At 41.1% G+C, this 11,880-nt stretch overlaps 1 long non-coding RNA gene across 2 annotated transcripts in view; it reads left to right on the top strand.

The window, feature by feature from the left end:
* Nucleotides 1-429: 429 nt before the first annotated feature.
* The window catches only part of LOC133376317 (uncharacterized), a 36,472-nt gene continuing 25,021 nt past the window's right edge, over nt 430-11,880 (top strand). The window contains exon 1 of one of the 2 annotated variants that reach the window (XR_009760451.1): nt 430-661. This is a non-coding gene — a long non-coding RNA (uncharacterized LOC133376317). Of the gene's footprint in view, nt 662-991; nt 1,196-11,880 lie in introns of those variants that run through there. The other variant, XR_009760450.1, reaches the window with a different exon arrangement.

Genomic DNA, 11,880 nt, shown 5'->3' with positions numbered 1-11,880 from the left:
TGTTATTTTGAATTGTGATTTTAATACTTGTTTTTAAAGATTGTTTTTGTGAGCTATCCTAGGGTCCTGTGTGAGGAAGGCTGGGGTATAAGAGATCCAGTGGTGGTTGTGGTGGTGGTTGGTAGTAGTAGTAGTAATAATGAAGCCAGCAAATATAAATAATATAATTGAACCAGATTACAATTAACTACAGATGAAACTATGCACACTGTCAACCCCCCCACACACACAGATTAATAAAATGTTAGCTTTGAAAATATCTCTTGAAAGTGTGACCATTCCCTAATTTTGTTTCTGACAAATCTCTCACTTTTTCTTTTTAACTGGGCACCTCCTTGAATTGTCACGTTCGTTAGACGAAGCAGCTCCATTCGTCCTCCAGGTGTCGCTGCAGTGCTGTGTAAATGGCACGGTTTGGCGATTGGATGGTTAATTGTACAGGTCAAGTGCAATAAGGCGCGGATGGATTGCACGGAGGTGGCTGGAATTTTCTAAACAACCGGCAGTTTCAATTCCTGATCAGAATAGTCTATAGGATCTATTAACGTCTGTTGCATGCGAGACAGCCCGACCTTGGGCCCGCTGTATACTGTAAAAGATGCATTCCCTAGTCTCCAGGCAAGCAACGTTTGGAGCTGCAGCAACAGCCTCGAAGAGGAGAGTGAGTAGCCTAAGCAGAAGGACGCCCTGTCCTCCAAATCCCTTCTCTTTTCCATAAGCCATCCACTACGAGAGGGGCTGCTGCCGGTGCCCTTCGGGAATGTGGGTGATTGGTAAACCAGAGTTGGAGGATTGTATGGTATCAGCCAATCTCCGTAGCATGCGTGCATCGCCCTGGAAGGCAATTTATCTGCCAGGCGACGTGAGTGAAACGGAGGACGGGAGGGACGCAGGGCAGGGCAGGGCGCTTTCTCAAAACAAGGCTGTAAGACGTTCCCGGGCCACCAGGGGGTGAAGAGCAATTCGTGTGATTTGATCGCGTACGGCTTGTGTGTTTTTTCTGTATAGATATTCCCCACCCAGATAAAAGTATCCGGAAAGCTGTTTGCGTTCACAGGGCTGCCCCTGCCCCACCCATAGCTACTGCTTAATTTCTAATCCGTTTCTTTCCTTCCCCTCCCCCCACCAAGTAGTTGAAAGGGAACAAACCACCTCCTTCGGTTAGCTTCACTGAAGCCAACATAACTAAGGCGGGGTAAGTGGCTTTAATACCAGTGGCACCATCCCTTGCGAAAGGTGGGCTTTTGAATCGTCAGCAGTGTGGAAAGAACGGCTTGACGACTTGTCTAGCCGTCTGTTTTCGGGAGGAGCTAGTGGGACTAACCATCGTGTTCCTTCCATCTCTGCTAGACACATGCAAAACACCATACGTCAAGGGGCATTGATACATGTTAGCCTTCAGGCTTAGAGCTGTCTCTAGTAGCGCAGTTCCTAGCCCGCTTTCTCTGTGCTGTGATGGAAAGCACACATCTGGGACTGGGCTGGCCGATATTCGGGGAGAGTTTCTTGAGTTCTCTTTATTGGGCTTCTTTGATTCCACCTGTTCCCTCCCTTAAAAAAACACCTTAACGACAGAATTTGGAAACGTGAAATTCATAGAGGAAGAGGAGAAGCCAGCAAAATGTGACACTGGCTAAGCTTAGATAAGGCTGTTTTTTACATACGTCTTGTGGACCACTTTTGTGGACAAACTTTATTTAATATACACCAATTTAAGCATACTCTTACCTAGACAAAGGGGCTGTGTTATCTTGGCAACCACTTTTCAAGATGGAGCCTGAATTATAAAGCAACCTGGCTAAGTAAATAGCTTGCAAGTGTCTCTTCACTGCAGCCTAGATGTATAGGCTGATGGTCAAGCTAATAGGTTTTGCACTTTTCTAGAAGGTGACTTAAATTCTTCAATCAAACATGGCTTCTTCATTCAAAATGTTGTGACAAGCTGTAATCATTACTTGCTTCTAGATGGGAAAATGAGGTTGCACTCCTGTAACAACTTGCATGGGAATGTCCCACTGAATTCAGCGGAGTATATTTCTAAGTATGTGTGCATAGGATTTGGCTGACTGGTGATCAAATTATGCTTTGCCTGTTCCAGCTTCATGATTAGTTGTTTTACTCTTGTGCAACTAGATGTGCTGAAAGTAGCATAGCTGTTGCTGAGGCATATGTGAGTTGGCAGAAAATATACCGATGAGTGCAGAGTCTTTCAGCTGCTTTATTTGAAGTCACTTGGAAACCATGGACAAGAGTGTCATATTCATGACTGTGTTTGAAATCATTGTAAGAGACACATTAAGCTTCTGGCTTCTTACACACTTGGAATTCTTACACAATTGGAAATTGCTGTTAACAAAACAAAATTATCAAGAAGTTGGAAAAACTCCCCTATGAGGGAAAGTGGCGTGTGTGGCTTTAAAAGAGGATTAGACAAATTCATGGACAATAAGTTATCAGTGGCTGTGTTCTATTTTCAGAGGCAGTATGTCCTTGAGTACCAGTTGCTGGGAATCACAAGTGAGGAGAGCACTCACATTCTGCTTGAGGGTTTCCCATAGGCATCTAGCTGACCACTGTGAACACAGTATGATGGACTTGATGGGTTTCTACTTCATCTAGCAAGGCTCTTCTTATGGTCTTAGCATTTGCTGTTGTCATGTGCCTTCAAGTCGATTACGACTTATGGCGACCCTATGAATCAGCAACCTCCGGTAGCATCTGTCGTGAACCACCCTGTTCCAATCTTGTAAGTTCAGGTCCGTGGCTTCCTTTATGGAATCAATCCATCTCTTGTTTGGCCTTCCTCTTTTTCTACTCCCTTCTGTTTTTCCCAGCATTATTGTCTTTACTAATGAATCATGTTTTCTCATGATGTGTCCAAAGTATGATAACCTCAGTTTCATAATTTTAGCTTCTAGTGATAGTTCTGGTTTAATTTGTTCTGACACCCAGTTATTTGTCTTTTTCGCAGTCCATGGTATGCACAAAGCTCTCCACCACCACACTTCAAATGAGTTGATTTTTCTCTTACCCGCTTTTTTCACTGTCCAACTTTCACATCCATACATAGAGATCGGGAATACCATGGTCTGAATGATCCTGACTTTAGTGTTCAGTGATACATCTTTGCATTTGAGGACCTTTTCTAGTTCTGTCATAGCTGCCGTCCCCAGTCTTAGCCTTCTTCTGATTTCTTGACTATTGTCTCCATTTTTATTAATGTCTGTGCCAAGGTATTAATCTTTGACAGGTTCAATATCCTTATGGTTGACTTTAAAGTTACATAAGTCTTCTGTTGTCATTACTTTAGTCTTTTTGATGTTCAGCTATAGTCCTGCTTTTGTGCTTTCCTCTTTAACTTTCATCAGCATTCACTTCAAATCATTACTGGTTTCTGCGAGTAGTATGGTATCGTCTGAATATCTTAAATTATTGATATTTCTCCCTCCAATTTTCACACCTCCTGTCCCATACCCTTTCCATTTGAGAACCAATCGGTTTCTCCATATTCTGTCCTTACAGTAGCCTCTTGTGCAGAGTATAGGTTGCGCATCAGGACAATCAGATGCTGTGGCACCCCCATCTCTTATAAAGCATTCCATAGTTTTTCATGATCTACACAGTCAAAGGCTTTGTCGTAATCTATAAAGCACAGGATGATTACCTTCGGAAATTCCTTGGCCCGTTCCATTATTCAACGTATGCTTGCGATATGATCTCTGGTACCTCTTCCCTTTCTAAATCCAGCTTGGTTGTCTGGCATTTCTTGCTCCATATGTGGCGAGAGCCTTTTTTGTAGAATCTTGAGCATTACTTTACTTGCATGGGATATTAAAGCAATAATGTGATAATTACTGCATTCCGTGGGATCCCCTTTCTTTGGAATTGGGATGTATATGGAACGTTTCCAGTCTGTGGGCCATTTTTTTAGTTTTACATATTTGTTGACAAATTTTTGTCAAAATTTGGACAGATTCAGTCTCAGTAGCTTGTAGCAACTCTGTTGGTATGCCATCTGTTCCTGGTGATTTGTTTCTTCCAAGTATTTTAAGAGCAGCTTCCACCTCACATTCTAAAATTTCTCGCTCTTCATCATACAGTTCCTCCATGAATGACTCTGTCATCCTTGCGTCTCTTTTATAGAGTTCTTCAGTGTATTGTTTCCATCTTTCTTTTATTTCATCTCGGTCAGTCAGTGTGTTCCCCTGTTGATTATTCAACATCCCTACTCTTGGTTTAAATTTCCTTTTAATTTCTCTAATCTTTTGGAATAGGGCTGTTGTTCTACCCTTTTTGTTGTCCTCTTCTATTTCTATACAATAACCATTGTAAACGTTCTCTTTGTCCCTACATACTAGTCGCTGTATTGTTGCATTTAGGGTCCATGTTTCTATCTCCTTTTGCTTTTGCTTTTCTTCTCTCTTTAACCATTTTAAGAGTTTCTTCAGTCATCCATTGAGGTCTTTCTCTCCTTTTAATTAGAGGTATTGTATTTTATTTATTTATTACATTTATATACCGCCCCATAGCCGAAGCTCTCTGCAGAGTTTACAGCAATTAGAAACATTAAAAACAAATATGAAAATTTAAAAAAAACATTAAAAAAAAACAATTTAAAACCATGTGCTAAAATGCCTGGGAGAAGAGGCAAGTCTTGACCTGGTGCCAAAAAGATAACAGTGTTGGTGCCAGGTGCACCTCGTCAGGAAAATCATTCCATAATTTGGGGGCCACCACTGAGAAGGCCCTCTCCCTTGTTGCCAGACTCCCAACTTCCCTCACAGTAGGCACCCAGAGGAGGGCCTTAGATGTTGAGCATAGTGTACGGGTGGGTTCATGTCGGGAGAGGCATTATTTATTTATTATTTATTATTTATTTCGTTTCATTTCTAGACCGCCCATAGCTAGTAGCTCTCTGGGCGGTGTACAAAACTAGATTAAAATACAATAATATAATAAAATCAATAACACATAGCAGCAAATTAACTAACAAAAATTAAACGGAAAAACATTAAAATGCCTGGGAGTATAGCCAGGTCTTAACCTGGCGCCTAAAAGAAAGTACCGTAGGCGCCAGGCGTATCTCCTCAGGTAAGCTGTTCCAGAGTTCGTATTCCATCAGGTATTGTGGTCCCAAGCAGTGTAAGACTTTATAGGTTAAAACCAGCACCTTTAATCGAGCTTGGAAACATACAGGCAGCCAATGCAAGCGGGCCAGAATCGGTTTTATATGTTCGAACCGTCTGGTCCCTGTTACCAATCTGGCCGCTTCATTTTGCACTAGCTGCAGTTTCCGAACTGTCTTCAAAGGCAGCCCCACATAGAGCGCATTGCAGTAATCTAACTTGAAGGTTACCAGAGCATGGACAACTGAAGCCATGTTATCCCTGTCCAGACAGGGGCATAGCTAGGCCACCAACCAAAGTTGGTAGACGGCATTCTGTGCCACCAAGGCTACCTGAGCCTCAGGTGACAGAGATGGTTCTAGGAGAACCCCCAACCTATGAATCTGCTCCTTCAGGGGGAGTGCAACCCCATCCTTCAGGGGGAGTGCAACCCACCATCTGGTCAGAAGAACCACCCACTAACAACATCTCAGTCTTGTCTGGATTGAGTCTCAGTTTATTAGCCCTCATCCAGTCCACTGTCGCAGCCAGGCACTGGTTCAGCACATTGACACCCTCACCTGAAGAAAATGAAAAGGAGAAATAAAGCTGCGTGTCATCAGCATATTGATTGTAACGCACTCCAAAACTCCGGATGACCGCACCCAACAGTTTCATGTAGATATTGAACAGCATAGGGACAGAACTGACCTCTGGGGGACCCCATACTGGAGAGTCCAGGGTGCCGAGCAGTGTTTGCCAAGCACCACCTTCTGGAGCCGACCCACCAAGTAGGAGCAGAACCACCGCCATACAGTCCCTCCAACTCCCAACTCAGCCAGTCTTCCCAGAAAGATACCATGACCAATGGTATTGAAAGCTGCTGAGAGATCAAGAAGAATCAACAGAGTCACACTCCGTCTGTCTCTCTCCCGACACAGGTCATCATACAGGGCAACCAAGGCTGTTTCCGTGCCAAAACCAGGCCTGAAACCCAACTGAAATGGCTCCAGATAATCAGTCTCATCCAAGCATGTCTTCCCTAATAACGTCTCTGACTTCACTCCATAGTTCTTCTGGTTCTCTGTCAACTAAGTTTAAAGCCTTTAATCTATTCCTTATTTGATCTTTATATTCTTCTGGGATGTTATTTAAATTGTATTTTGTCCTTACAATTGCTTTGTTGCTTTTCTTTAGCTTTACTCTGATTTTCGATATGACCAGTTCATGATCTGTACCACAGTCTGCTCCTGGTCTTGTTTTCACAGAAAGTATGGAACCTCCATCTTCTCCTACCAATTATATCATCAATTTCATTCCTATATTAACCATCTGGTGATGTTCACGTGTACAGTCGTCTTTTTGGTTGCTCAAAAAATGTATTTGCAAGAAACAAATTATTGGCTTCACAGTATTCGATAAGTCTCCTGCTTCATTTCTATCTCCTCAACCTAATTTTCCTACAATTCCTAGTTCTTCTCTGTTCCCTACTTTTGCATTCCAGTCCCCCATGATTATCAGCACATCTTGTTTTGGTGTGTGATCAATTTCTTCCTGTACTTCTGTGTAAAATCTCTCCAATTCCACTTTTTCTGCATTTGCTGTTGGAGCGTAGATTTGGATGATGGTTATGTTAATAGGTTTCCTGTTAGATCTCATTGATACAACTTGCTCAGACCTTGCATTATAGCTCTTAATTGTTTTTGCTACATCACTTCTCACTGCTAAAGCAACCCCGTTTCTTCTTAATTTCTCATTTCCTGCTTAATATATTTTGTTGCCCCAGGGAAAATGTCCCATTCCTCTCCATTTTAATTCACTCACGCAAAGTATTGTAATGTTGATACGTTCCTTTTCTTGTTTGACAATTTCTAACTTTCCCTGGTTCATGATTCTCACATTCCATATTCCTATTGTGTGTGTCTTACAACTCTGGACTCTCCTTTCGCATCTGTGCACATCAGCCTCTGGGCTTCCTTTTGGCTTTGACCCAGCTGCGTCATTAGTCACAGCGCTACTCGTACTTGTCCTTTGTTCTTCCCCAGTAGCTCGGTGAGTGCCTTCTGACCTGGGGGTCTCATCTTCCAGCACTATCTTGTGTTGCATTTTGGATAGTCTGTTCATAGGGTTTTCGTGGTAAGAGGTATTCAGAGGTGGTTTGCCATTGCCTTCCTCTGAGTTTGGATGCATCTTAATCTGGTGTCTCAGCTTTGACCATTCCGCCTTGGGTGCCCCTGCTAGGAGTCTAGCCTCTTGGTCGAGACTCCTGACGTCATTGCTTTCAGCTTCTTCAAGACTCTTAAACCCCCTCACCACGTTAAGGTGTGTATCCTAGAGGGGGCATAGATCTTAGGTCTTATAGATCATAGGTCTTAGCATAGATAACCTAAATTTTACCTAAATATTTTCCTTTCATACTGTTGCTTGTGAACACCTTTTGTAGTCTAGCATTGGATATGAACTGGGTAGTTTGGTTAAAAGTGGGGGAGTTGATTTATATAAGATAGTAGTAGTAAGGTGGCAGGATTAGGTTGCTGTGTGTGTTAAGCTTGACCAGTGTTTAGTTTGCTACAGAATACCCGTTTAAATGTCTTTGCTTTTAGTATACTGTCCTAAGAGCCAAGAAAATGTATTAGGAGAAGCTGAGAACTGACTTGACTGTTGATTAGTTACTGAAAATACAAGTGCCAGTGCTGTTGCCCCAGAAATCCATGAGTTGAAGAGCTTGGGCATTTTGTTCAGACTGTTAAATCGATAGGCCAGATTTCTAACACAGGCCCTTTCAGCCCAGCAGCAGTATTGTAAGATTTTGGAGTAAGTTGGAGCTGCTACTCTTGGGCATCTTTCTACAAAATTGAGAGCATAAAAAATACTTAGCCTGAGGACTCATCGTGGGTGTCATTGCCTGTGTAGGTAGGTAATTCCTGAATCAATCCCTGAGACTGGATAAATTGTATTGCACTGAAATTATTATTTCCTTCACTTCTCAAGAGAATCTCAGATGTGAGATGTCAGTGTTATTGAAGCGACTGGGAACTGTGAGTGGCTGTAATGCTATAAAACTTAGCGGACAGGTATCAAGGAAGTCCAACGTGACCACAGTTAATTTCAAAAGCTCAAATTTATTAAAAAAATGATTGAATTAGTTAAAAGGAAGTTGAAAGGGAGAGTCAAGAGGGTAAACTCTCTGCATGAGAGAGAGGTTATTGGAGGCTATTTAGAGCCACAATAAGATCAGTTCGAATGTATTCCACAGAGTAGGAAGTACCAATAAATTACCAGCATAGTTAGCAAGGAGATTCAAAAAAACTATAAAGGCCAAAATGTTTTCCTTCAAAAAATGGAAGCCTTGCCCAGATGAAGAGAAGGAAAAAGAGTGCAAGATCTGGCAAAACATATGTAAGATAACAAGAGGCGACAAGTGAAGAAATAATTTGAAGAGTATATTGTTAAAAATATTGAGATAAACAATACAAATTTCTTTAATTGCATCAGAAATAGGAAACCAGCTAGGAAGACGGCTAAGCCATGAGATAATAAAACATGTGCTTGGATGTATTCCGCTCCCCCAAAGTTGGTGTTTGAAGAACAAATCCAGGAGACAAGAGATGAAGTTTTATAGTTCACTGATAAATTAACAAGTCATCTGTCTGGATGGCACCCACCCAAGAATTCTTAGAATTCAGATTTGAAATTTCCAATCTAACAAAAACTAAGCAGCTTTCCCCTAAAATTGGCCTTAGGGTCAAATAATTGGAAAGTACGCAGTGTAAGGCCAACAACAACAAAAATATTGTGTGTGGGGGGGTAGTGAATTACAGGCCAGTTAGTTTAATGTCTGTTCCAGGTAAATTTTTGTGGAAAGCATTAGTAAAGGTAGGATTATTAAGCATATAAGCTAAAAGGTGTTGCTGTGGAAAAATCTCATTGCTTCTGCAAAGGGAAGTCCTGCCTTTCCAACCTTTTAGATGTGTTTAGTAGTGTTGGGAGACTTGTATGGGTTGGTCTGGTACACATGGTATTAAATTTTCTTTTTAACAAAGCTCCCTCATCACAAAGGCTTCTAAATAAACTTAGCGGTTATTGGATAAGAGGATAATACTTCTTATATATTGGTAACTGATTGCAGAACAATAGGAATAGATGGACCGTTATCGCAATAGAGAGAAGTAGGAAGTAGGCTTCTTCAAGCATCTATATAGGGAATGGTGTTTTTAAACTTGTTCTAAAATTAGTTGTATTTATGGGTGAGCTGTGAGATGACCAAATTATTCAGGGTGGTGAAAACCAAAGCGGACTGCAAAGAGCTTGAAAAGGATTTGCCCAAACTGGGTAACAGAATGGCAAATGCAGTTCAGTGTGTGTAATTTTGTGAAGTGATGCAAATAAGGGGAAATCTTCTTAACTTTACATATGCACTGATGGGTTCTGAGGTAGTAGTGACTAACAAGGAAAACGATCTTGGGGTTGTGGTGGATAACTCAGAGCATCAAGCCAGTGTGCGATTGCTGTGAAAAAGGCAAATTCCATGTGAGGAATTATTAAGAGAGGGTTCAAAAATAAAATTGCCAGTATTGTAATGTACTTATGCAAATCTGTGGTGCAGCTCCACTTGGAATAATGTGTGCAGCTCTGGTTACCCCAATTCAAAAAGGATATCGTAGATCAGGGAAACATACAGAAAATTGCGGTCAAAATAAACATATTCTCTATGTGGAAGATCTACAACATTTGTAATTTTTTAGTTTAGAAATGAGGTAATGGGGTGCGGGACAATAGAGGCTTATAACATGTAGTATAGAGAAAGTAGACAGAGAAACTTTTTTCTCCCTCTCCCACAGCACTACAGTACTGCGTAAGCCAGTGATACTGATAGCCAGGAAATTCAGTACATAGAAAAGGAAGTACTTCTTCACACAACTCATAATTAATTTTATGGAATTTGCTGCCACAAGATAGAGTGATGGTCGAAAGCTTAGATGGATTTAAAAACGGGGATTAGACAATTTAATCAGTGGCTATTAGTCATTATTTGAATTTTCCTGGTTCAGAGGCAATATGGAACTGAAAACCAGTTACGGGGGGGGGTGCAGCAACAAGAGAGGGCAATTAACTTTCAAGTTTTGATTGTGGTACACAGAATTGCTGGACTTGATGAACTTTTGATTTGATATGGCTATGTTCTTAAGATTCTGCATTTTGTTTGGAATAGTTCTGATTCATAACATCAGGTGGATTGCCCCAAAGTTGCTAAATACATATGGATTGAACAGATTAGAGAGAGACAGATTGTGCAAGCATAGTAAAGTTGGCTCAAACGCCAAGACCCTGGCATGTAGTGCAGACTTTGCTGTTCAAAATACAAGAAACTTTACTGTTGTTGGCACTAGAGTACAAAAGAACAGAATAGTTTAGCAAAATAGAGAAGAAATCAAATATACTTTTTCATAAAATTGTACAGAAATCTCTACATACGATTACTCTAAATTGCTAACTGTTGATAGCTGCAGAGTTTGTGAAAGTTACTGCCAAGTGGAAATACCGGTGCCAAGCATGAAATCATACTTTTCACACTAAAGATCACTATCTGACCATTCTTTCCCACTATCACACATTACTGAAGACTTTTTGCCTGTTTTGCATTCTGCTCATTTTCTTTGCAATAACCTGTCCTCCATAGTTTCTGAAACAGGCTGTGTTAGTGAAGTGATTGTGACCATTTCTTATTAATGTTTAATATTGCAGTGGGTCTGGCTGTACTTGCTCCTCTAGAATAGCTGTAATCCCATCACATTCAACATTTTGTATCTGGATGAGTGGTGATGGGTGGTGGTGATGGAAGGGAAACTGCATACTGGCATTTTGTGTCCACATGTGAATGTGCACTAGAGTAAAAATGCATCCTCCTATCCCACAAACACTCTTGGGTTTAACTTGTAGAGATTCTGAGAAGAGGCAACTCTTTTTAAAGGCAATCCTAAGATCTCTCTTAAAATGGTGTTTTACCAGGGAAACATACAAAGTAGAGACTTGCTCTAGGAACTGGGACCAGTAAAAGAGTGTGTTACTGTAGAGTTGGCACTGGGCAATTCCATATGATGCTGTATTTAAACACATAACCTACTGATTTAATGCTGAAAGAGAAAATAAATTAAATGCTAATGTACTGATAAGGGCATTTCTGTGACAGTCTTTTCAGACTAATTTTATGAATCTTAGGTCTGAAAGGTACACTAGATTTTGCCTGGGAAAAATATATTTGCTGTGGGAAAAAATGGAAATGGACTGCCTTCAAGTCGATTCTGACTTATGGCGACCCTATGAATAGGGTTTTCATGGTAAGCAGTATTCAGAGGTGGTTTACCATTGCCTCCAGGCTGAGAGGTAGTGACTGGCCCAAGGTCACCCAGTGAGCTTCATGGCTGTGTGGGGATTCGAATCCTAGTCTCCCAGGTCGTAGTCCAACACCTTAACTACTACACCACACTGGCTCTCTATATTTGCTGTAGCCATAGTTTTAAAAGATAATGGTACTATTTTCTGTAATGACAGAGAAAGTGCGGGAGTACTCTTCCACTATATGGTGTGAGCATGGTAAGAGAATTATAGGCTTAGTAGTTAATACAGTAATTTGCTTTGGCTCTTCTGCTTGAGGATTAATCTTCTGTATTTAACCAACACCTCTGTATACCTACAATTGCCACTATGCTTGTGGAAGGGGCTTTATCATGTTTATAGCATCAGCTTGTATTTTGTAAATATGACTGGAGTAATG

Source organism: Rhineura floridana, chromosome 2 (assembly GCF_030035675.1).
Source record: "Rhineura floridana isolate rRhiFlo1 chromosome 2, rRhiFlo1.hap2, whole genome shotgun sequence".
Classification (NCBI taxonomy): Eukaryota; Metazoa; Chordata; class Lepidosauria; order Squamata; family Rhineuridae; genus Rhineura; species Rhineura floridana.
This window is presented reverse-complemented; position numbering and strand designations above follow the sequence as displayed.